Raw genomic sequence first — 27,022 nt, 5'->3', positions numbered from 1 at the left:
AGAAAGAAAGAAAGAAAGAAAGAAAGAAAGAAAGAAAGAGAAAACATAAATCTGGGAATCGTTTGGCAAACAGCCATCATCAGAATTTTGGGAGTACATCTTGCCCTCACTATGGACATTGCATAGCTATATCACACTACTATTACCTGCTGACAACTTACCTAAATTTTAGAGCTTTTAAAAGAACTTTTTCTACTTGATTCTATAAAAATCCTCATTGATAGTCACATATCTAAGTTGTTTCATTTTGGTTTTTTTTGTGTGTTTGTTTTCCCACAAAGTAGGGAAATTGAGGAGAGAACTGTGGAGAGGTGCTGATGTAAAAATCAGTTGAAAACTTGGTTTGTTTAATAAATTCCTAGGTGGGAACTCAAGACATCTGAAAATATCTTATTTTAACTTCACAGCTTCTCTGATGATAAGTATTTTACAAATAGAGAAAAAATGATTATATTACATGAAACCTAGTTCCATAAAACTCAACTAATGAGGTTTTTTTTTTCACTTGTGGTAGGAATTTTTTGACAAGCTGGTAAAAACAGAAAGAGGAAGAAATTACACATAAGTGATTATTATGATTTTACATTTCCTCTCTAAGATTGATATCTGGGCTCTTCTATCTGCAAATAGATCCTTCTGCATCCAAATATACAGAAGGGGAAAAGCCATCACAAAAGTGTCATGTTGAAATTAGATATAATAATATTCCATTTCAGGCAAAGTCATTATGCACTTGGGAATTGTAAGCTCAATATATGGAACTTAGCATTTTATTTTATTGAAGTTCCACATAGAGGAAAACTGGCTGTTCTCGTGGGTGTCATGTGGTGCTTACTGATTAGAAACTTATTCAAAGTTAAGCACTAATTATGCTGTTACATTACATTCCAGCTAATCTTCAAGTACATTTTTTATGAACAATAAGTTATTTGATGCAGCATCTTTGATTTTATCCCCATTTTCAATAGTATTTCTTATCAGAAAACTGTCAAAAATCCATAATGGACCTCCCACTACTTATGCAAATTATGGGGTTTCTTCCACAGATTTCACAACTTTTGGGCTTACTGAGCTTTATCTGAACCACCAGGATAGCTATTCCAAAAACTACTTAAAAGAAAATATTTGAAGTAGGAAATATATCAGTAACCTATTTCATTCAAGACGAATATTTAGAAATAATACTACATATGTGCAAAATCTCAAAACCATAGCTTTTAACTCACAGAATACTATGAATTGTGCTTAATCAGAATGTATTCATTAAAATGTCATCTTCCTAAAAACAAATCAAAACCTTCAATGGCTCCTTCTTGCCTGTAGGATAAAAAGAACCTTCAGCCTGGAAAATAAAGCACTCCAAAATCAGATTCCCACTTCTATTTTCCAGTCTTATTCCAAATCACTCTCTTTCACAAATGTTCTGTCCTGTCAAACTGGCTTCCTAGCTCTTGCCTAAACATAAGATTCCATGTCATCACTCAGTGACTTTTCACAAATGTTTCTCCATGCCTATAAAACAATCTCTTCTCACCTCTGTCATGAAGAATTCATGATTTCTTTCAAATCATAGACACCATTCCTTACACTCAATCTTTGCAGATCCCATAATTAGTAGTATTTTATCATTTTAAAAATTATTTACTATTTACATATTCACTTATATGTTGTATCTTCAAGCAGAAAGTAAGCTCTCTGAGGGTAGTAATCACTTCCCTTTTGTTTTTGTATCCCTGGTGGCTAGCAAAGTACAACAAACATAGTAGGTTCTTAGTAAATATAACAATTGAATTTTTTAAAAGTTCTTTAAATTTGCATGTAAATACCTAATGTTTAAATTTCTAGGGGAAAACTAGACTATTAGGCATTTCCATTTTGAAATATTTTTAAGTTCTTAGATATAGTTTACTAATTAAGTAAAAATCTACTGATCTCCACATGAGTTACTAATGAAAATACATATGTGGTTTACATAGTATCTGTTGAAATATCAACTTTAAAATTATGGTGAAGTCAAAAGCTACTTTGCATTCACATTTTCCTTTGCATTTGACAATATTCAACATTCAATTATATAAAGTTAATGAAATTAACTGATAAGGTCATTAGATTACTTCACTATAGTCACTATGTTTGAAATTTGCCATCTTATCTAGCTTCTTAGGAAAACTCATATGACTCTGAAACACACTTTTGGGTCAGGATAGTTCTGGTTTGCCACAATCATAATGGATTCAACCTCTCAGGTACTAATTTCTGAGACCCCAAAGACAATCCTTCATAAGTTAACTTTACACCTTCTAAACAAAACTATCTAAAGGAACATCAGATATAATCAACAAGTATTATTTATAGAAAAGATATAGGAAAGGAGATACCAACTTGAAGTAAAGATATAGAATATAAAGGACAGGTATATGTTGGTATTAATTTTTTTTCAACTTTTACAGTTCAATTGCTCTTTGAAAAAAGACTAAACTCCATTTTTAAAAATCTTAAATGTAACACAACAGTATCTATAAAACTGTGCATAATAATTTCTAGCAGAGAGTCCTGGGGCGGGGGAAATTGGTCTGACTTTCTTCTAATGTGTTAAAGCTATGTTGCTGTTGTTGTTAAGACTATTTTTAATTATTATTATTTTTTTAAATTTTTGTTACATTTTAACTTCCAAACTGTCTCCCTTTCTCACCACCCTGTACTAGAGAAGGCCACCACTTGACATAGATGTGTGTGTATGTGTAAAACAATACCATACATAATTCTATTTATCAGTTCTTTTTCTGAAGTTGGACAGCATCTTTCTTAATAGGTCCTTTGTAGTTTATGAGTATTGACAATACTCAGAATAATTTAGTCATTCACAGACATTCTTTGAACAATATCGTTGTCACTGTCTACAACATTCTCATGGTTCTATTCATTTCACTCTTCATTATTTCATTCAAGTCTTTCTATGTTTTTTTTTTCCTAAAATCAACCCGCTCATCCTTTCTTACAGCACAGTAGTATTCTATCACAATCATATACCACAACTTGTTAAGCCATTCCCTAATTGATGGGCATCCCCTCCATTTCCAGTTCTTTGCCACCACAAAGTCAGTTGCTATAAATAATTTAAGACATACAAGTTATTTTCCTTTTTCCCTGATCACCTTGGGAAACAGATCTAGTAGTGATACTGGTGGGTCAAAGGGTTTTATAACTTTGTGGCATAATTCCAGATTGCTCTCCAAAATAGTTGGATCATTTCACAATTCCACCAATGGTGTATTAGTGTGCCAACTTTTCCACATCCCCTCCAACATTTGTCATTTTCCTCTTCCATCATTTTAGCTAATCTGATAGGTGAGAACCTATGGTTTTTAAAGAAATATACTTAAAATTAATCATAATTAATTGACATTTATTAATTGCCCATTAGTCACTTGTGATGTCCTATTGATGGGTTTGGGATCTGGACCCTAGAAAGGAAAAACACTGGACTTTCCCACATGGCCAAATCTCTGCTGTTTGCCTGAGGCTATAATCTGATCAACTGGCCTTTCGTTGCGGCTATACCCAATCTCCCAGTTCTCTGTTACCTAGCCTAGCCCTCCATTGTCTTACCTCCCTATGGTCCAGTCACTTTCCACCCTCAATCCTAGCTATACTCCATTCTCCTTTGGCCATGTGGTCCAGGTCACTGGAGTTCTATTACCTCATAGACTACTTGGCCACTCGTAGGTCCCTCTCACAGTCTTCCTGTATATAAGGTCCATCTTTTCTCCATTAAGGTGATCAGATTCTTATAATCTAGCCAATAGCTCACAGATGCTCAGACTCCTTAAGAGTCTGCCCAATATGGCAGATCTTTAATAAACCTTGTCTTTGTCTGAAAGAAGGCTTGGGTCGAATTCTTTTCTGCGGAACCCACATGTTGTGATCTTGGGTTCCCAGTACCACTAAATCTCTAGACCTCACCTCTATGTTATATGAAAAGAAGTTATAGAAAGTTAGATTGTTTCCACTTGATGCCAGAACAGCTTAGTTATTTTTTAATTCAATGTTTTTCCACAATTATATGTACACACATTTTTTGACATTTGTTTTTAAAAAAATTTAATTTTAAATTCTTTCCCTCCTACCCTTCCCTCTGAGAAAATAAGCAATATGATACAGCTTTTATGTGTGCAGTCATACAAAACACATTTCCTTGTTAGTCATACTGTGAAAAAAAAACAAACCAGACCAAAACAAACAAAAAAAAAAAACAAGGAAAATAAGGTAAATAAAACATATGCTTTGATCTGTATTCAGACTCCAACATAGAACACCTTAGTTATTAAAAGAATAAAACAGTTGGTAAGTTGCTTTGTCTGTAGAATTTACCTAAAATTAAAATAATTTTATTTGCACTTTTCCTTAATAAAATTGTTGTTTTATCTTAATGTCTTTTTGTCAATATGCTCTTAATCCAACCTAGATTGTTCTTTTAAGTACAAATCAAAGGAAAGAACTATTAACAGTAGTTCAGTATACACAAGAATAAGACCAAGTCCATATCCATAGAAATAATTATTTTAAATATTATCTGGAGATCGGAGGGGAAATTTTCTAAGCTAGTCAAGAAGTAAGTCTGGCTCTAGGGGAAACACTCATCATTGAAAGTTATTGTTCATTTCCTAGTCTCCCTCTTGATAATCTTTTTCTCCTTCTTCTGTGTTTCTTTTTCCTTTAGTAGCCCAATGCCCTCATATAATCTTCTTTATTTCCTCTCTCAATAATGTTTTGTTGTTGTTTTTAGGAAAACACCTAATTTCAACCATATTCAATTAAACATAATGTAGATTTGAATGAAGAAGGGTTCCTCCCTTGTTTAATGAAATTTAAACAATATACATAATTAGGGAAAGTCGAGGGGGGCGATGTGGTTACTTTTTTGACAAGGCAATTTCTCAGACCATGGCGTATTGACAGTATCTACTTTACCTGGGAAAAAGTTATGGGAAAAAGTTTAGAATTTAGAATGGGTGGAATAAAAAAAAAGATGAATAATTTTTTTTTGTTTGGTTAGAACAAAGAAGATGGCAGGAAAACTGAAGAGAGTGAAGAAATGAAATTAAGCTTTTATAACTGGCACAAGATTCTTATATTTATTGCAAAAGGTCTAATAAAGAGTAATTGGAGTTTCTGAAAGATGGGGAGTACAACAGGGCTAAAGATGTTGAGAACAGCATCTTCAGAAAACATTTAATATTGGCTGAAATACATGATACCAGGGAATAGGTTGAGTATGGATTATGTATGCATCAATGAAATACATTTATCATATAATTTATCATAGAGAGGAAGGTCAACATAATACTAAATAATTCTTCATACTATTCTCTTTGAAGGCATGATATGCCTTTGTTTAAAAAAAATATTCCATGATTTTCTGATATTGTATTAAGTCTAAGGTTTTCTCTCTGGAATTAAAGGTTGTCTACATTCGAGAACTATTCTATCTTTCCAGCCTTATTTCCTATTATTCCCCTCAATGTACTCTGTAAACCTACCTGATCTGTTCTATTTCACACTCCCTATCTTTGAGTATCCCTGGAACTTTCCTATTTCTGTGTCTTTTCTATTGATCTATTCCTGGAATGTTCCCTTTCCCCTGTTTATCTGCAGAATTCCTATCTGTCTTAGAAAACCATAACTAAAATGCCTTGGATTTCTTCCTGGTCCTTTTTATTGATAGCAATCTTCCTTCTAGGGTCTTGCATAGTATTTTGGTTTTGCCTCTCTTTATTGCATTTATCAATAGGTAGGTGGTACAACTGGTGGTGTGCCAGGCCAGGAATCAGGAAGACTCATCTTCCTACATTCAAATCTGGCCTCAGACACTTACTGGCTGTGTGACTCTGGGCAAGTCACTTAACCCTATTTGCCTCAATTTCCTCATCTGAAAAATGATCTGGAGAAGGAAATGGCTAACCACTCCAGTGTCTTTGCCAAGAAAACCCCAAATAGTGTCACAGAGAGTCAGATACAACTGGAAAAAGACTTAACAACAGCACAGCATTTGTCATAGAATGATGTGAATAAGAGTTTTGTCTATGTTTGTATATTATCCCCTATTAGACTTTAATTTCCATGAGGCTATTTTATCTTAACCTTATTTACTGGAGTCCAGGGATTAATAAGGATTTGAAAAACACTTTCATTTTTTAGCTCATACTGAAGCAAAGGTAGAACCTTAAATGGTGGCTGAAGAAATTATATAAGAAGAAAATATATGGGTCAAGGTGGAGACTTTCATGATGAGTGAGTTCAAATGATCATATGAGTTCTTCCTAGTAAAAATATCTGGTAAACAATACTTAGGTTAAGTTGTGTAGAGGTATGGAAATTAGAAAAGGAGAAAAGTTCTATGCTTTCTAGTTGATCATTATAACATTTCAATTGAACGCAATTCAACAAACAATTATTGAACACTTCTTGTGTGCAAAAAAACTTCTGAGTGATGGTGATAGGAAGACAGATACAGTCAAAATTCTGCTCTCAAGAAGGTTATAACAAATTAGAAGGGAAAGATGTGTACAGATATAAACAACTCAAGGGAGAATGAGATAAGTACAAAGGAGATATCCAAGCATCGTGAGAGATTTGACAGTGAGAGTCTCTGTGTGTGTGTGTGTGTGTGTGTGTGTGTGTGTGTAGGTGAAGAAGTGAAAGGCTCAGGACCAGAAATAGGGAAGTCCTTATAGAGGAGTTGGAATTTGAATTGGACCTTAAAGGGAGAAACTTCAAGAGACTGGTACTGGTACTAGAGAGACAGATGGATGTTGAGAATCCATTCCAGACTTAAGAAAGGCACGGATATAAGACAGAGAAAGACAAAAATGGAGGATAGAAAGTAGTCCAGTATGGCTGGAGCATATATTAATGAAAGGGAATAGTATGACATAGGTTGTAAACATGGGAAAGAACCATATTATGTAGAGCCATAAAAGAATCTGCACTTTATTGATTAGCAAATGAAGACCTGCTAAAGAATTTCAGTAGCATAATGATCAGATGAAAGAATTAGATTAGAAAACTTATATGGCTTTATTCATTAATGACCTTTTAATATATTATTGTTGTATGGGAACTCAGAGGGATGAAGAATAGAAACAAAGTGGAAGATTTTAAGACACTATTTTAATAACATAAAGAATTGGGTAACATATGTAGATATAGAATGGCCAAAGGATTTAATATTGTTAAAAAAATGCATCAAGCTGATTTGTTTTTAAATTAAATGTAAGATTTTCAATCAATGAATTTTATTTCATTACCTCTAGAAAATCCTATTGAACTCTCAATTAAATCACCCACACTGAGCGATTTTGCAAAGCAATTTAAATTATGATCATACATGTTAATACTGTAATAGATGTTAAAAGAGAGGAGATTCTGATGCTTTATATGTTAATAGTAAAGTTGTCTATTGACTTAGATATGAATTTTGTTGCTTTTTGGCATTATCTTCATATGGTTGTAGAAATATTATTTTTTTTGGTTCACTTTTGTTCATTCTTCCCCCCCACCTTAAAAGTCTTCCTATAGTCCTTTCAATTCTTCATATTGATCATGTTTATGATATGATAATGGTCCATTTACTTATAGACCACATTAAGTTAAACTATTACTCAACTGTAGAGCAACATTATATTCTTTCTTTCTTTTTCTTTTTTTTTTTTTTTGCTTAGGCAATGGTGTTAAGTGACTTGCCCCGGGTCACGCAGCTAGTTAAGTGTTATGTATCTGAGACCGGATTTGAACTCAGGTCCTTCTGAATCCAGGGCCCGTGCTCTATCCACTGTGCCACCTAGCTACCCCAACATTATATACTTTCTATTAAAAATGCTGCTACTAGTATTCTTATACAAGTAATTGGAAGTGTCTTTAAGTTCTCAAAAGTATGATAATGGAGTGAAAAATGTGGGAGGCTCTATCATGCTGAAAGGGGGTTCTATGGACCAGCCAGGGTGGGGAACTGCAGCTTCAAGGCCACAGGTGGCCTTCTAGGTACTTGGGTATAGTCTTTTGACTGAGTCCAAATTTTGCAGAACAAATCCTTTTATTAATTAGATTTGTTCTGTGAAGTTTGGATTCAATCAAAGGGTCATATTTGAGGAACTAGAGGGCCACATGTGGCCATGAGGCCATAGGTTCACCACCCCTGGATCAGCCTAACAACAAAGGGAGATGTTTATGAATTTATGAAACAAAGAAAAATATAAAATATCTCTCAGTCCCGTGTTCCCCTCTTCTACTTCTGTAATGATAGTGGTGGAAAAAAAAAAGAAAAATTCGTAAGATCATTATCCAATGACATAAGAATAGACATACTATTTGAGAAACAAATTCCTATCAATCTAATCATTTTTATTATACAATAAACCAGAAGATACAAGCTGAAGTTAACTTAAATGACAGTTCCCAAATTCTCCTAGGAGAGACAAATAAGGGGGGTTGGATCATTGGTTTCATCATGCTTTCAAAGACAATGAGAAACTTTATTTCATGTGATATTTGATCATTTCATATTACAGTCATGATCAGTCTTAGCAGAAATATCACCAGGAAATATATACAGATAGATAGATATTAATACATAATCTTATATACGAACATCTATTGCTGAAAATGAAGGGGAAAAGAAATTCAAAGAGGAGCTTAGTAAGGCCCCCCAAATTAAATTTATGTACTATGATGCTCATTGACTGCAATAAAAAAATGGGAATAGGTAAAAAAATTGGGAAATAGATGAAAAGATGGGACTAAGACTCAGAGTTCCTCCAGGTACTCTTGCTGGATCATGTCATTTTGTCTGATATGTCAAGCCTTGGATCAACAAAGAACCTCTTGGATGATATGCACAAGCATTCAAAAGGTTTCACCTCACCATCCACATAGGAGAAAAATGAATTACATGAAAACTGCTGCTTTTCCAGATTATGTTATGATGGGCAGGCCAAAAAACTCATTTATAAGTAACACCTTGGGCAGACAGCACAAATGGATAAGAGCTGTGTTCAGAATGAGACTGGAGGAAAGAAGTAGACTGAAAAAGTGCCATTAATGAATCTAAACTTTTCTGCAAAAATGAAGGCCTGTCTTTTTTTAAAAAGCAATATTCTACTGGTACTATATGACTACAAGTAATTAAATAATATAGTTTCTAAATAATTAAAGTTGAATATGGTACACAATGAGCAGGTAGATGGCTTAGTAGATAGAGCACTGGGTCTGAAGTCAGGAAGACTTAGGTTCAAATCTTGTCTCATTAGCTGTGTGACCTTGGACAAGTCATTTAATCTCTGTTTGCCTAGTTGGCAACTAGGTGCTTCAGTGGATAGAGTACTGGACCTGGATTAAGGAAGACCTGACATCAAATCCAGTCTCAGACACCATTAGCTGAGTGACCCTAGACCAGTCACTTAATCTCTGTTTGCTTTAATCCACTGAGGAAGAAAATGGCAAGCCATTTTGTTATGTTGTTACATTCTGAATTCTCTGGACTTCTCCATCATAACTTAACTGCCTTTCTCATCCTTAACCAACCCTTCACCATGTTGGCCTCTTTCTCCCATTGTTCCCTTCTAGGTGCCTCTATTGTGGAGACAGTTTCAGCCAGCCAAGCTTCATTTCCCTTCTGACTGTGCTTCTGACCCTCCCTGACTTCATCATCATGCAGGTACTTTATGTCCCCCATCCTTGATTTTCAGGTCCCTTTTATGTGTGGTCTTTCCTCATAAGAAGGTGAGCTCCTTGAGGTCAGAGATTCATTTTTCTTGTATTTATATTCCCAGGACTCTTTATAGTGTGTAACACATAATAAAAACTTGCTTGGCCTTCATTTTCAAAGAAGATCAATGACATCACAGGGTAATATTTTGACTTGTACATAGATTGGATTTAAATGAGGCAGAGTTGCACAAGGTTTTCAGCCTCACTCTCTCTTCCAGAGCCATTGAAGTCCAGTGACAGGACAAAAGTCAAGACAACTGGTAATGGTCTAGGATGTAGTGGATAACTTTGGTATCTTTCATGTCTGACCAAACTCTAAGTACTCTACAATGCCTGCTTTAGTTGCCTTCATGGTTGTTGAAACAAATTGTTCTCATTCACAATTCCACCAGGGGAAAGTCGTCACATGCTTGGGGTAGACATCACCCTAACTCACAGGTTTGAGGCTTATTGGTTACCTTCAACCTGGTTTAGTCTGTGTGCCAAGAGGGTTTTGCTGGGGTGTGGCCACGGTTCATGCTACAGCATCTTGGAACTACAGGTGGAGTCAAGTGAATGCAGACACTAAAGGGGGATGAGCAGCCCTGAAAAGAGCTTGGTAAGCACTCATACTAGAGGTGCTAATTGCTTCACAATGGCATACCATAGTTCTTGGAAAGGTACATTTGTTGCTGTATGTCTGCATTCTTTTGCCTATGATTTAAGGAGGTGGTGATAAAGAATGTTCCCATACAAAAGTTAAACTGAGTGGAAATTTATATACATGCTGTTAATGAGAATGTGATAGAAAATTACCTCTAACAAGGCAAGCAATGGACTCTTTCCTTCATATCCAGGTCTCCTCTGATGAAGTCAGAGACACCCCTAACTAAATCCAGAGGACTGAATAGTCATGGCTGGATACTGCTGATAGTTCCAGTCAGGTTGTCATTGAAATTGGCTTGCTCTTTTTTCCTCTCCACAAAACTCTATTTATCTTTTCATATCATTACTGACAATGAACACCTGGTTCTAAGCCCTCCTCCTTCAGCACTTAAAGGTAGACAATAGAACAAACAAAACAAACAAGAGGGGGAAAATGTTTGAGATTTCAATATGTCCCCAGAATTTAAAAAAAAATCAATGCATTTTACATTGCAGATGTGTTTCCACATTGAAAAGCACCCAAATGAGCCTTTTTGTTGTTCTTTAAGGAAGCTACGCCACCTTTGAAATAACAGAAATGCCTATGGTAGTAACATAAGCAAAAATAGCTCCTGGAACTATAATAGTGTAGCAGCAACAGCGACTGAACTCAATAGTGGAATGAATGATGATAAAGGAAGCAAAGAAGAAGGAAATCAGTGAAGAATTGAAGTCATAATGTTAACTCTTGAACAATAGTATTAATTGTGCTGAGATATGTAGGGGGAAAAAGTCTCTAAGAAACTGAGTCATGACCCAGGTGTAATGAAGCAAATGAATTTGCATTCATAGATTCTAGTCTTAGTGCTGAGCCACAATTATGTTTCATAAGCCATCAATATAATTTTAAAAAGAAATAAAGCAGGTTAACAAGGCGTTATAACAGCACATGATACATGTAGTACTTTATATTGGTAACAGCCCCATGGGAAACACTGTCTGCTAGGGGTTAAAGTACATAATTCGTTTTCTGTTTTAGCAGTATTGTAAACTGCTATACCAATGTATCATGTGTATTGTTGAGCTTAAAATCCCAATGGGAGAAAAGCATTGTTAACTTAGGCAAACACTCAAGAAATTGTGTCATTTCAATGTTCACATCTTAGAAATATTTTCCCTTACGTGTGGATTTTTGCATATGTGTTGAACATTTGTCAGGAAATTTGACCATAAGTCATTTAAAAAGGTACATGTATCTCAGCAGTGTGAAAATGTCATGTTTCACCAGAGGTTCTCTAAGTATTCCAAAAGGAATCTCTCTGCTGTGTGTGGGGTCAGATGATTAAAAAAAACTTTGAGATTACTTAATTAACCATTTTTCTTCAAATAATGCCTGAGGGCTCTAGGCCAACTTAAAAGAAAGAATGGTTGTAATTATTAACACTATAACAACTTTTACTTTTGTTACCTTTGGAATTGCTATGGAATTATACACTCACTACCCTTGTGTGTCAACTACAAACTCCAATTAGGTATATGATGGGATATTGGAGAGCTGACAATGCTCATGAGCAAACTCAGAAAAAGGAGGTTTATAGGCCCACAGGAAAGATTGCCAGTATCTAATTAGCAAAGAAACAGCTGAACCCTTTACACAACAGAGTAGAATAAGCAAAATCAGACTTTTATTCCAACAAAGACTGTGGCTGAGCTTCTCTGAGATTTGGAAAATGTTATATAAGAGAAAGAAAAATATATATTTTCTATGTTTTCTTAGGCTTGTCAAATATTTTTATTTGTAGGGCCTTCCCTAGAATAGTTTGAGGTACTCCTGACACCCAGATGGAGTATTTTCCTCCAGGCATAGCAAGATAGACATGGTACAATATTGTTCCACATCTCACCCATGGCTAACAAAAGAATTTCCTCCTTCTCAAAGCCAGCATAGTAGAAAGAACATTGGTTATCAATTCAAAGTATCTCAAGTCATTTACTGGCTAGCTCTGTGTCCTTTGGTAAGTCATTTAATTTTTCTGAGACTCAGTTTCCTCATCTGTAAAGTAAAATTCTACAAAAATAAGTGTATAGCAATGCATACCAAAGCTGAAGGAGTAGTCAAAAGTGGAAATCAAGGCATAACCTGGTTCAAGGTAGAATGCAACCAAGAAGTGAAAATACAGAATATGCAAAATCAGCAAGCAAGGAATCAGAAACAGTGAACACAAAGTTCAAATCCTCACTGGCAATTAGAGAATTTGTCACAAAGTGACATGGGCTTCAACATAGTTATTTTAACAGTCTCTCCCACTCGCTGGTGATACTCATAAACAGAAACAGGAATTCCATTGATAAATTGTCCCAGAATGACTATGACATGTGCGTTTTATATAAGGAAATGACATAGTCCCAGACAACTTTTCTGTCAAACTGAGATTAGTAGTAGGCTGAAATCAATATTCATTTGTGATTTCTTATTTCCCAAAGCTTCATACTCCTGGTAGACACTTTCTTTGAAAAATGTACCTTTAAATATACGGATATAAAAAAGTTCCCTTTCATGGATATGGGTCAATAATAAATCTTACAAAAATAATGCTCTCAAACTCTAGTATCATATACATATATTCATGTGCATATGTGTGTATATATACACAGATTCACACATATGTGCTCTTTAGAATATAGTGTCTTGTATAGTTTTCTACACTTAGAGTATTATTAGATAAAGGTGGATACCTTTGCAATTAAAGCTTTTCTGTTCACACAAAACAGATGAGTTTTGGAAGCCTGTCTGTTTAGGATTAAAATAAAGGACATTTTGAGTGAGCATATTCATGTCTCTCAGTTTTTATCAATAGGAAAGCTTAAAATCCAGTCTGTTATTTGTTTGAAGATGATTTAATGGTGGCACATAAATGAATATTAAAAGGAGACAATGAAAATAAAACAGAAACAGGTATTACAAATTTCATTGTCTTCTAAATTTTCCTTTTTATGCAGGATATAGCATTTCTATTTTCTCAAAGTGTTCCTAAAATATAATATTAAATAGGCCAGCTGAAAAAAAATAATGTGTTTTCATCACCTTTAGCAATTTATCTCATTATCACTCATGTAAATAGTTTCCAACAATATCTGACTTCGAAGTTTTTGTGCTGATAGCAGCAAACATCATGGAGTGTAGCTACACAAACACTCACACATACACACACTATATTAAGAATATTGGGACATCTTATTCAAAGGTATAAATTTTTCCATTCACTTTTTTCATGACAAAATTAAATAGAAGTGCTAAAAATGTAATCCTTGTGGAAAGGATTATTATATAAGATAATTATTCGCCAAAAAGCATAATTATGTCCAGAAAAATACCCTACTCCCTTTGAGGAAGGACCACTTAAGTCAGAAGTAGAAGAGATCTTAGAACTCATATAGCCCTACAGTGTAGCATCAGGGGCAGATACACTCACATGTGACTCCCCAGAAAGCTACTCCATGTTCAAAGTATGTTCTCAATGAGTCAGCATCTGCTTAAAACCATCACTCCTGAGCAAGAGACATTTGTTTTATTTTGGTTTTTTTAACTACTCAAACAAATGATAAATTTATTCAATTAATTAATCAATAAAGAGAATGAACAAAACTGAGCCAGTGACTCTGTTTCTGAGTATAGAAATATGCACACACACACACACACAAATGAAATATCTCTTGCTTTTCAGGAGCTTCCATGATGTTGAGGATGTGGGTGGGAGACACATACATATACATATACATACACATACATACATACATACATACATACATACATAAATGAATGAATGAATGAATGAATGAATACAGAAAAACTAAAAATTAATTACAGAGTTGAAAGGAAGGGTACCAAAAGTTAGGGGGAACAGCAAAGTAAAAAGCAATTCTTAAACAGAAGGTTCTACAAGGTAGAGAAAGTAGGGAGTGAATTCAAACATAAAGAACAGTCAATATAAAGGCATTTAATAAAACATGATATCAGATAAAGAAACAAAAAAGCATATGTCTGTAATAACATAAGTTAAATTTTCATCAAAATTTCCACACCACCAGTGGAGGATGACACACAGTAAGAAAAAAAAAAATAACCAGGAAGCATAAATGTATATAGATAAGGTGAACTCACCTATATAGATACAAGTGAACTCTTACCTCCAAAACAACATGTTTAGCAGCGTCCCTCCAAAAATATGATCATGTTTCTCACTGTTATTCTCTGCAAAATGTTCCATTTCCTCTATTCCATGGACATTATATTGTCTCATCCAGTCTCATAGTCACTAAGCTTTTCTCTGTCTTTCAGAGTTCAACTCTTCTTAGACATCATTTGTTCTCTATTCTCATATATTAAGGCATAGTGATTATAAAACTTCTTCTGGACAAAGACAGACTGAATATTTAGTCCAGAGTCAGGACTATGAGCTGCCATGGGAATCTACGGGAAGTAAGTGTCCAGCTAGGCTAAGATTAAGTACTTTTTTTTTTTTTTTTGCTTATCTGTACCTGGTGATCTGAAGTGCATGGAAAGATAAATTTACTGAATATCTAATTCCATCAAAATGGGATTTCTGAGCTCTTGAAGTTAAATATTTCACCAGTTCTTCCATCTCTTTGGTAATGTTTCCCACGAACAAATCACACATATTTTCGTGAAGTATTTGAAATGTTAAAACACTGCCCTCTGAAGCATTCATCAACAAAGGTCAATGTTGAATTTCAGTTTTTAAAGAGCCAATAAGGTCCTTCCCTGGTTTCTATGGTAGTGCTCTTATGCTATCTCCAAAGCTGTGGTCTGATCAACATCTAAAGAGAAGAGCAATATAAATTCAAGGAGGATGTTGAGTTTCTTTTAAGATATAATGCCTCTCCTAACAACTAAAGAGCTTTCATCACACAAAAGTGCTTTCCCCTTATCTTCATGCTTGTTCCTTTTCATTCTTCCTTCTTTCACATTTTAGAAACCATTTACAATTCATTGTGTTCAAGAGTTAATCAATTTGTTGAGTATATTTAGATGGGGAGGTATTTATTTATAATTTGCCTTGGGTATTGTGTGTACTTGGTGAAGAGAATGCCTGGGATAAACTTCTAGGCATGACGTTATTATGATGTTAAAAAGCAGCTAAAGTCAAGTAGTCATCCAGAGAGCATTTACTAATTTTTCAAAGTCAAGTCTCTCTAGGCCTTGAATTTCATATGTGGGTTGCTGCCAGTTTGTAAACATCTTATTTGTACTGAGGTGCCCAGGGTTGTATTCCTGCCTAGAAATACAGTGCTACTGTCTAAAACAGTCTAAAATTGCATTTGTGTATGATTTTTATAGAGATAAAGCATTGTTATCACTTGTTGCATAAATTCTTACTTTTTTCTTTTTGCAATGATAGATTTAATATTTCCCTACACTCCTTAAAAATCATTTTTAATCACTATTTATGTAAATTTAACATTTCATGAAGAAGAATCTCCTGACATTCAGTAATGCACACACATATTTCTAATATTCTTTTAAATTTTAATGAATTCTCTAAAGTCACTGAAGATCATATTGCTTCCATAGTTCCTATATTAAGTAATACAGCCAAGTAGTTTAGTGTCACAAGAGCAATTTAGTAATCTGATTACTGCTCCAAATATCATTCTGTGAAGCCAAAACTCACTTTAATGAGGATTGATCAGAATAAAGACCCTGTAGGAATGCTATTTTATAAAATTCTATAAATTTATTTAAGGAATACAGTTTATTATTTCAAAATAATAATATGTAGAATATATATAGTACTTTAAGGTTTATAAAATTCTTTTCAAATAACTCATTTTATCCTCACAACAATCCCAGGTAGTTACTATTAATATCATGCCCATTTTAGAGGTATTACTTTTATAGGCAGATGTTAATATGAGACTAGGGGTCAAGAGAGAGGTTAGGAATGCATAAACCTGAGAATCATCTGCATAGAGATGATAATGAAGTCCATGGGACCTAATGAGGTCACCAAGTAAAATACAATAAAGAAAGAAGGAAAAGAGCTAAGGACAGAGCCTTGGGTAGACACACACATTTAAGAATGTGTGAGCTGGTTAAAGATTCAGCAAAAGAGACTAAGGAGCAGTCAGAGAAGTAGAATCAAAACCAGGATAATAGAATGTCTTAAAAATCTAAAGAGAAGGGAAAATTAAAGAGTATAATCAAGAGTATCAAAGTCTATGGAGCATTTAAAAAGGATGAGGATTGAGAAAAGACAATTTGGTAAGATAGGTATTTGGTAAGATATCTTTGGTAACTTTGGAAAAAAGCAGTTTCTATTGAATGATTCATTTGGAAGCCAGACTATAAAGAGTTAAGATAATGAGAGGAAAAGAAATGGAGACACCAATTGTACATGACTTTCTCAAGAAATTTAGCAATGAAAAGGAGGAAATTTGTGGGATAATAGCTAGTGGAAATGGAAGAAGTGCATATTTTTTTGATAATGGTGGAGACATGGGCATTTTTGGAGGTAGGAGGTAAGCAGCAAGTAGACAGTGAGATCAGGTGTTGTCCTTCATGCTCGGAGGATCAATGTCATAATTATGTTGGAGTCAAGGTACAATGTGTCCAACTGTGGCTGATCAGACCAATACAAGCTTGAGAGGCTCTAATACAGGTCAGGAAAAAATATTCCATATGAACATTTGGGGTAGAGATATTTCTAAATTTGTACATCTCATGTTTCATGTTTCTTCAATAGCACTTTGCCCATAGAGCACAGCACCTTCTTTGGTGCAGGCATATTATGCTGTGTGGTCTTGTGCTAATGTCTCCTTTGTTTCACAATGAATTCCAAAGTCCTTCATAGAAACCTTGAAAGTGTTCTTGTATCACTTCTTCTGATATCCATATGAGAGCTTGTCTTGTGTGAGTTCTCTGTAATAGTCTTTTTTTGTTTTGTTTTGTTTTGTTTTTTGTGAGGCAATCAGGATCAAGTGACTTGCCCAAGGTTACACAGCTAGTACATGTCAAGTGTTTGGTCTAAGGCCGGATTTGAACTCAGGTCCTCCTGACTTCAGAGCCGGTGCTCTATCCACTGCGCCACCTAGCTGCCCCTTCTGTAATAGTCTTTTAAGCAAATGCATACTTGGCATTTGAACAATGTTTCCAGCCCATCTGAATTGTGCTCTTTGTAGTAGATTTTGAATGCTTGGCAGTTCAGCTTGAGAAAGGATGCCAACATCTGGTATCTTATTTTACCAGATAATCTTCAAAATCTTCCTAAGACAATGCAAATTGAAGTGATTGTTTCCTGGCATGACATTGACATACTGTCCAGGTTCCACAGGCATAAAACAATAAGGTTGGCACAGTGGATCTCTAGACTTTGAGTTTGGGAGGCAGCCTAATAAAACCTCTTCTCTCATATATTCCTTTGGAACCTCCCAAACATTAAGCTTGTTCTGGCAATGCATGTAATAACCTCATCATCTCTGTATACACCCCTAGAAAGTATATTGCCAAAATAATTGAATTTAAAGATTAGAGATTGAGAAAGAATGATGAAATGAACAAGCTTCTGGAAAAGATGGGAAGGAATATGATCACCTGTTCATATAGAGAGGTTTGCTTGGCAAGAAGTGCTACCTCTTCATGTAAGAGAGGATTGAAAGAAAAAGGTAGATGTAGGAGGCATTTGAGGGATGTAAGATGAGTAAAAGGGGAGCAAAGATGACTCTCAGTAAATGGCCTTAATTTTTTTCAATAAAATATGAGGCAAGGTACTCAGTTAAGATGGTGGGGGTTATGGAACCATGGGAAAGTAGAGCAGAGAAAAAAGGTTTATAAAATTAAGTAAGTGGGATAGTGAATTGATTGAGGAGTAATAAGATAATTGAAATGTGGAATAACAACAAATTATGATCAGAAATAATAATTTCAGAATTTATGAATGTGCAAGTGGTGGATGATGGCAAGATCAAGGACATGAACATCTTTATGTGTAACATAACATAATTAGAAATGATAAAGGGAAAAAATAACACATCAGACAATGATAACTGTAAGTGTAAAGAAGATGAACTCACCTAGACATAATTAGAAAGCAGAATCCATCATTGTTGTTTATATAAAATACACTTGAAACATAAATATTCACAGAGAATTAGAAATCAAGATCTGAAGTAGAATTTTTTCATGCTTCAAATACATATTGTTTAAAGCAGGTGGCAATCATATTAAAGAAAAAAACTAAAAATAGAAGAAAAACACACCTGGTTAAAAGAGGTTAGCAGGAAAATACATCATGTTTAAAGTTGCCATAGATAATGAAATAACATAAACTATACACACATATGTATGTATGTATACATATATACATAAGCATTTATGTATAATATTTATGTATATATACAGTATATGTTTATATTACACATTCATGTATGCATATATAATGGCAAAATACCTGAGTACTTAAAAGAAAAGATAATTGAATTACAGACAGAAATAGATATGAAAGCAATCATTTTGGAAGAATCCAAACTGTCCCTTTCAGACTTAGATAAATCAAATTTGATAGGCAAGAGTGTCACATTAGAAATCTGTGAATAAGAGAAATCGAGGCAACAAAGTTCTGAGCATGCTCAACTAATTAGCAAAGTAAGGAATTGCCAATAAATGGAGTGCAAAGCTCCTTAGTAACCAAGGACCACCTTGACAGTCAAGGCAGTTCTTTTACATTAAAATGACATAATATTTTTTTAGTAATGAGCTGTGATTGGCTAGAACCAGAGAATGGGGGTATTTCCACAGCCTAGGATATGTGAATTTTGCACAACCTTGGAATTTTTGCACAGCTTAAATCAGCACTTTGGGCGATATATTTGACATTTATCTTGTTTTTTTCCCCCAAAAAGCGATTGATGGGTGAAAAAACAAATAAGGACTTGTGCATATTATTATGAAAACCCAGCAGGAAAAGATAGAAAAAAAGAAGTTCTTTTCATAATAATTACTGCATGTATCAAATAGCTGGAAGTTCAAATACCAATAACAGGACTTGAATGAATACCATGATAAAACACACTTTATAGAAATAAAGAAAGGAAATAATTGGAATTGTTTTCTTCCTTTTGGTCAAGCCATGACAATATAAATCAAATGATGAATTGTATCAATTAAATATTTATTACCATATCAAATTAGCAAAAGTTTATTTTGTAGAGTAAGAAAAATAATAACTAATTCTTCTGGAAAAAGATAATGTCCAAAATTTCAAAAGATATAATTAAAAAGTGGCAAAACGAAATGAGTTTACCTACACCAGATTATGAACTACACTCCAAAGAAGTATCATCAAAACTATTTTAGTAAAGCTAACATAAAAGAAGAGCTTATCAAAAATTAGGTCAATTAATAGATCAATTATGACCCATAAAATAATCAAATACAATAACATCACATTCAGTAAATACAAGAATATGAATTACTAGATAAAACAAATACAATATTTGATTTAAAAACTGCAAAAGCTTGGAAACTCTAAGGAAGAAAAATAGATTTTGGCTTACAAATTACACCATATACCTCCAAATAGAAGCTCTTATATAAAAGATGAGAAGGGAAGGAAGTATCTCACAACTATAGCTATGGGAAGAATTCTTATATCAATAAAGGACAGAGGAATTCATATATGATAAAGTGGAAAATTTCAAACACATGCTCTTTAAAGTCTTTTTTTTTTTTTTTTTGGCTAGGCAATGGGATTAACTGACTTGCCCAGGGTCACACAGCTAATAAGTGTTATGTGTCTGAGGTCAGATTTGAACTCAGTTCCTCCTGAATCCAGGGCCAGTGCTCTATCCACTGCACCATCTATCTGCCCCTAAAGGCTTTTTCCAGAAGCAAAATAATACATTTGAAATTGAAAGGAAACAATGAAATGGGAAAGATTTTAACATCAAATTTCTCTGATAGAGGTTTACTACTCATGATATATAAAGAATTGATGCAACAATTAATATATAAGAACAAGATTCATTGCTTAATAAACAATAGACAAGAGACACCAATACCAAATTTGCACATTTTTAAAAAATGCTAACTCTTAATAGCAACATGAAAAAATGCTCCAAAGTCACTAACCAAGAAATGGAAATGGAAACAACTATGAGGTTCTTCCTCACATTCATATTAGAAAAAAATGACAATAGATGAAGATAATGATTATCAGAATGACTGTGGAAGAATAGGTACACTAAGGAACTATTGGTGGAGCTTTGAATTCATTCAACCATTCTGCACAATTTGGTATACCCAAAACCCAAGTGTGAATACAAGCTGTTCCAGTTATACAAAGATTAGGAACATACCCCAGGAAGATCAAAGATGCATAAATACAAGAGTACTTATATAAACAGTTTTATAGTACCAAAAGAAAAAAAAACAAGAAAAAATGAGTACCTTTTAATTTAGTAGTCTGGAAAACTTTGATGTATTAATATAATGGATTTTTGCGTTAGAAGGCATTTTGAATATTAATAATTCAGAGAAACATGGAAACAATTGTACAAATTGATACAGTATGAATTAAGCAAGTCCACTAGAACAATTTAGATGAAAATAATAAGAAGAATATGATGAAAAATAATTATGAAGACCCTCAGAACCATCATTAAAGCAGGAAATAATTGTAACTCCCAGTCAGGGAGCTGACCTAGGTAACTCCAAAGATTGCAACCTTAAGCCTGCTTCACACATCATCTGCTACATAGATAATTCATTTGTTTTGGCCCTACCTATTATCCTTCAGTATGAAGCTACTTCTCTGATGCTCTCAGAATACCTAAACTTACGCTAATCACTTTTAGCAAACAGCAGGCTTAAGCTTACAAACTTTGGATATACCCCAAAGCTTCATCCTGGGCCCTTTTCTCTTCTTTCTCTTCACTAGATTTTGTTGACTTTTTCAGTTCACTTGGATTTAATTTTCTCTAGGGCATGACTATATATACACCCAGTTTTGTTCTTTCTCCTGACCTCCGATCTCACATCTCCAACTCCATAGCAAACATCTCTAACTCAAAATTAAAAACAGAACTCAAATCTTTCCCCCATCTTTTCCTAATTTGACAACTTCTTTATTACTACCAAAATTACTATCATCCTTCTAGTCACTCAGGTTCCAACATCAACTTGTTCTCAATCCTTTACAATCTTGCTTCTGACCTCATCATTCAACTGAAACTTCCCCCTCCAACATCACCAATGACATTTTAATTGACAAACTTGATGTTTTTTTTCCCAGTCCACATCTTGATCATTCACAATTCCTATAAACCTTTTCAATTCTAAGTTTTCTTGACATTGCTCTTGTTTACTCTCTCACTGTTAGCACCTTTCCTAAATGTGGATATACCCCAAGATTCTGTTTTTGGCCTTCTTTACTCTCTACATTTTCTCTCTTGGTGAATTCATCAAATACCATAAATTAAAAATGTCATCTCTATGCTTATAACTCTCCTCTGTAGAGTCCCAATATAGTTCTCTCTTTAAGCAACCAGCTTTTAGATATTTCAAATTAGAAGTCCCTTAGACATGTCTAAGTTTGTGTACTTTGTGTATAAGAGACTGAATTCATTGCCTTTCTCTACAAACCTAATCTTTTTTTTTAAGTTTCCCTATTTTTTTTTCAGGTCATCACTATAATTCTAGTTACCTAGGATCATAGTATAATTGGTATCCTTCACTCCTCACTCACATTAATAATCCCATGTGTGAAACAATTTCCACATCTTATTATTTCTACCTCTATGACACCACTAGAACGTGTCTTCTCTCTACTTACATAGCCTTCACCTTACTTCAGAATCTTACCATCTCTCAAATGGACTATTGCAATAGTCTTCTAACTTGATTTCCCCAGTGCAATCTCTTCCAAAGGGTTTTCCTAAAGCTGAAAAAGTAATTTTCCTAAGGCTAATCTGATATCACTGCAGCACTCAAAATTCCTCATTGGCTTACTATTACCACTAGAAATGAATAGCATTTAAAGCCTTTTATAACCTTGCCTCAAGCTACCTTTATAGCCTTATTATATGTTACTCCCCTGTGCATTTGTGTGCATACACATTCACACAATGATATACACGTGTCTAGTAAAACTGGACTTTCGAATATCCCTATACAGTAACCTTGATTTCCAAGCTATATGGCTTTGTACTGGCTGTCCCTTATTGCCCAAAAAATACTTCCTTCTTACTTCCATCTCTCAGAATTCCTAGTTTCCTTTAAGACTGAGGTCATGTGTTACTTTCACATTAGTCCCTTTCTGAACCCTGAATCCACTAATGACCTACCACATTTTATCTTAAATCTATTTTGTATATAGGTGTATATGCACATGTTGTTTCCCCCATCTAAACTGTAAGTTCTTCATGGATATTTTGACTTTAGCACCAGCACCAGCCTAGCGCAGAAGTTGACCCAGGGTAGGCCCTCAAACACTTGTTGATTGACTGAAAAGATGAAGCAGTATGACATTATTATTAATTGGCCACCAATGGATCCAGGAGAAGAATCTAGTTCCTTGTATTGCACTATGTCTTAATCTAATGAACTATTTATCCTTTAAAGTGCCTCATAATATAATTCAGTTGTGCATAATTTAGGGAGAGGGACCGTGATAGGAATTTGACCTATGATTTCATTGGTAAAGGGAACTCAAGAAAACTTACTCTGCTAGTAAAGGCCAGCAAATTCTCTGTCTCATGAAGTTTTAAAGAGTTGCCTTAGGCAATAGGAAATTAAATTATTTGCCTAGGGTCACACATCCAGTATGTGTCAAAAATAAGAATTGAACTTAGCTCTCTATCCATTGGACTATGCTGCTTCTCAGCTTTGTTTTTTCTCAATTTGCTTTAATTCACTTTTTTGATTTATGAATTAAATGTGATTTTTTTTTTACTGTTTCATTATATGTAAATAAAAATATTCCTAGTCCCCAGGGAACATAGGTTTTTCAGAAAAAAAGTTTTAACTTAAAAAAAATCCACACATCCTCACAATTAATTCATCAATAATGGTAAATCATATTTTTAGTACCTGAAACTTATATGACTCCCTATAACTTTCAAAATAACCGGTAGGTAGGCTCAGTGAATAGAGCATGAGACTCATTCAGGGTCAGACCTGGATCTGACTGCTAACTTCTAGGCTTATTAGCTATGGACAAGTCATGTTGCCTTTTTAAACTTCAGTTTCTTCATCTGTGAGATGCAGATAAAAATATTTTAAATTATCGATCTTGAAGGCTTATTGAGAGAAAAGTGTTTTGTAAATCTCTAAGAGTTATAAAAATGGGAACTATTATTGTTAACTGGCACTGGCTTTTGTGAATTCTTAGTTTCAGAGAAAAAGACTCAATTTTACTTTTATTGAAGCCAATACTATCATATACATGTAAATACTACTAATATTACTGCTATGGCAACGAGTATGATGAAGACAACGATGACAACTACTATGACTACTGCTTCTACTAAGTATTCCAGTGGTAATCTTGATGATAAGAGTTTCTAATATCACTGATTGCTAATAACTGCTGATATGCTTCTCATTGCTTATCAGTCAAACTTAATTAGCTCTTAGAAAGGCTATTTAGTATACTAGTTTAGCAAATATAGTTGCCATAGTAATAATTCCTTCTTGATTCCAACTTGCTAGAGCACACAAAGATCTCTGGAGATAGTGAGCTCAAACTTGTAGAAAACAGTAGTGAGGCACAGACGTAGAAAACCTGTGTGGCTGAGGGGCAACTGGCATCTCCAGAATTAATTTTCTCCTTTTTTGGAATCCTCTTAAAATTAATGTTATGTGTTATTCTCTACTGGACTCTTTTTAGAGGTTTGAAACTACCTTTCCTCACTGCATCTAATTTGTCCTCTGTCCGTGTGTCTTCCAACTTCCAACACAAGCAGTGATGTTCATTGATAAAGGGAAACTACTACCAGCACCAGTTGACACTGATACTGAACTATTTTTGGAGTTTTCAAGGTTATTACATTGTCAATTCCATCTCTGGATACCCACTTGCAATTTTTATGAAAACTTCTGTCTGTGCTCAGCATCTTTCTCTCTTTTCTCAGCTGGATGCATTGTTTCCTATTGGTTTATAGACTGCTAAGTGGTACAGGAGATGGAGCTGTTAGCTTGGAGTCAGGAAGAACTAAATTCAAATTTGGCCCCTATACTTACTAACTATATGACTCTGGGCAAGTCATTTAACCTCTATCTACCTCTGCTTCTTCAAACAGTGAAGTATGGATAACAATATCATCCCCTTACTTGAGAAGTGCTTGATAGAGTAGCTGACACATTAATAAATACTTGTTCCCTTCCTCCTTGTTCCCCTTTGGTAACATGGTCAAAGGGGAGGGATGATGAGAGAAAAGGAGGAACTCTCTCCTCCCCATACAAGAAGGGTCTTTTTCAGAGGCCTGAAATCCTCAGCTCTCAAATTTAGAGTCCTTTGCAACTAAATAGACTATCCTCAGACAAGCTCTCTGTTATCACAGGTAGCCCCTAAAGTATGACTTGATGTATTTCAACCAATTACAAAATATTTCCTGTATACAATTTTTTGTGTTTATCAAATAACCCAAAGCCACTATGATTTTTTTTAAATTGAATTGCTAAATAACTGATTTGCAAATAGTTTACCTGTGATTGACTGATTCAATCAAAATGTGTGGGACTCTGTGATTATCTTGAATAGGGTGGTTCCCCACCTTTACACAGAGAAGCAGTGTTATTTAGTAGAAAAGCAGCAATGAGACAGACTTTTTATTGATTTGAGTACTCTTGAGATATGGTATTGAACCTGACAGTCTTTTTTTGAGTTTCTCCATTTGTGAAATGCCATTAATAATTCCTTATTCTTTACTTTGGAGGTATCTTTCTGAAGGGAGATAAGAAAATGAATATGTAATGAATTGGAAGAGAAACAACATATGAATCCAAGGTGGTATTTTTTTGCAAATAGTAAGGAGTTGGGAAACTTCCCAAGCCATGAAAGCCTTTTAAAGATTTGTGACCTTTACAAAAAGAAATCCAATTGAGAAAGCGATTGAGATAGGAAAGTAAAATAAAGAAAAAAAAAACTTTTTCTTGATTTCAAATTGACAAATCTGGAACCAATTTTATTTTATTTTTTGAATGTGACTCTTTGCTTCTTCCAAATCTGCCATTAACTTAACTCCATAAGAACCAGATTGTGGAATTTTTTTTTTACTCTGATAAGGTAAGCAATAATGAGGAAATATCTAAAAAAGATGGGAGGGATAAAAAGCTTCTCAGATTTAATTAATATAGCATTTGCTAGTGTGCAGTACAGGGTAGCTAGGTGATGCAGTAGATAGAGTGCTGGACCTGGAGCCAAGAAGGACTGAGTTCAAATCCAGCCTCAAACATTTTTCTAGCTGTGTGACCCTGAGTAAGTCACTTAAACTCGTTTGCCTCAGTTTCTTCATCTGTAAAATGATCTGGAGAAGGAAATAGCAAACCACTCCAATATCTTTGCCAAGAAAACCCCAAATGGGATCAGAAGGAGTCAAACATGACTGAAATGAGTGAACAACAACAATGTGCAGTATGCTGCTAAGATTTTTAACAAGGCAAAAAAAAAACACGTTTGGAAAGTTACCCAAAATAAGCATTTACAAGAAAGACAGTAGTAAATTTTCAAAGCATTGTATATGGAAAATAACTCCTTAGATACAATCTGACTGTGTTTTCCCCCTGTTTTAATCCAACCAATTATCTTTGTTCATTTCAGTCTTTCATCAGTGCCAACCTTCCAAATGTAAAATAGAAGAGATTTTGTTCAGGGAATACTGCGAGGTATTATTTGTGATAAGCTTTAAAAATACACAATATTTACAGCTGCAATGCATTGCATGTTGTTAGTACTGAGGTCTAGATCAGTTTTTGATAGATTAGACAATTATCACAAACAAATAATGAGACAGACAGTACAAGAATGTTCAAAAATCAGATTAATTTGCTGTGGAATGAGAAATCAGGAGGTCAATTGAAACTGAAGATAAATAGAATAGAATCTTGTGGCCAGTTGAATTTTTCCTTAACCAAACGTATTATAAATTGTTTAAGGTTAGCAGTTACTAATAGCAATAATCCTAAATAATCTGATACTTGTGATTTGTAACAAATTCAAAGTAAAATCTATTTTATGTTAATTATTTTTTAAATTACCAAGCCTTTATTTTCTCTCCCTTTCACATTCCCTACCTTGTTGAGGAAAAAAACCATAACACTTATAGCAAATATGCATAGTCACGCAAAACAAATTCCCATATTGGTCACTTCAACAAATGTATATCTTATTATACCAGTTGAGTACCTCGCTCTTTCATCTGTAGATAGCTAGCTTTCTTCATCATTATTCCTCTGGAATCAAGATTAGTCATTGTGTCATTCAGAAGCTTCTTTTTTTTTTTTTAAACAATGTTGTTGCTGTTTAAATTCCTTTACTGATCTGGCTCACTTAACTCTGAATTAGTTTATATGATTCCTCCCAAGTTTTTCTGAATCCCATTGTTTCAATAGTGTTTC

The sequence above is a fragment of the Vombatus ursinus genome, unplaced genomic scaffold (genome assembly GCF_900497805.2).
Source record: "Vombatus ursinus unplaced genomic scaffold, bare-nosed wombat genome assembly UNPS02014841.1, whole genome shotgun sequence".
Lineage (NCBI taxonomy): Eukaryota > Metazoa > Chordata > Mammalia > Diprotodontia > Vombatidae > Vombatus > Vombatus ursinus.
The sequence above is the reverse complement of the archived record's forward strand: the minus strand, read 5'-3'. Positions refer to the sequence as shown.